This window comes from Calidris pugnax, unplaced genomic scaffold (genome assembly GCF_001431845.1).
Source record: "Calidris pugnax isolate Ruff unplaced genomic scaffold, ASM143184v1 scaffold37, whole genome shotgun sequence".
In the NCBI taxonomy this organism is placed as follows: domain Eukaryota; kingdom Metazoa; phylum Chordata; class Aves; order Charadriiformes; family Scolopacidae; genus Calidris; species Calidris pugnax.
The window spans coordinates 70,912-71,321 of NW_015090816.1; the positions used below are offsets into that span (position 1 = coordinate 70,912).

General features: G+C 60.5%; 1 protein-coding gene across 1 annotated transcript in view; it reads left to right on the top strand.

Moving 5' to 3' along the window:
- LOC106886608 (chromosome unknown open reading frame, human C21orf2) overlaps nucleotides 1-410 on the top strand; it is a 19,444-nt gene that overhangs the window by 11,842 nt on the left and 7,192 nt on the right. The gene's annotated exons all lie outside the window — the stretch shown is intronic.

The following is a 410-nucleotide window of genomic DNA, read 5'->3' on the forward strand; positions in this document are numbered from 1 at the left end:
AAAAAAAAAAAAAAAAAAAAAGGGTGGCGGTGGGGGTTTGCCGTTATTTCCAGAGAGTGGCTGGAAAATTCCTCCCCGAGGCCTTCTCTGGAGAGCGGGACCCTGCCCTGGCGCTGGGAGCTTGGGTGAGGGTTTGCAGAGGGCTGTCATTTGGAGAGGTGAGAGGGGTCCTTTCTGGTATGCGGTGGTGTCTGGGGGGAAGGAGGGGGTTCCTTGTGTGCGGTGGATCTGGGGTGAGGGAGAGGGGTCCTTGATTTTGTGCAGTGGCATCCGGGGGTGAGAGAGAAGGGGTCTGTCCCTCCGCGGGGTGGCTGGAAATGGGCACGGAGGTGCAGAGTTGCTGGAGCAGAAGAGGGAGGGGATGCTGGCTGGTGTCTGCGGGGCTGGGGAGCTGCTGACTCCGCGCTCGC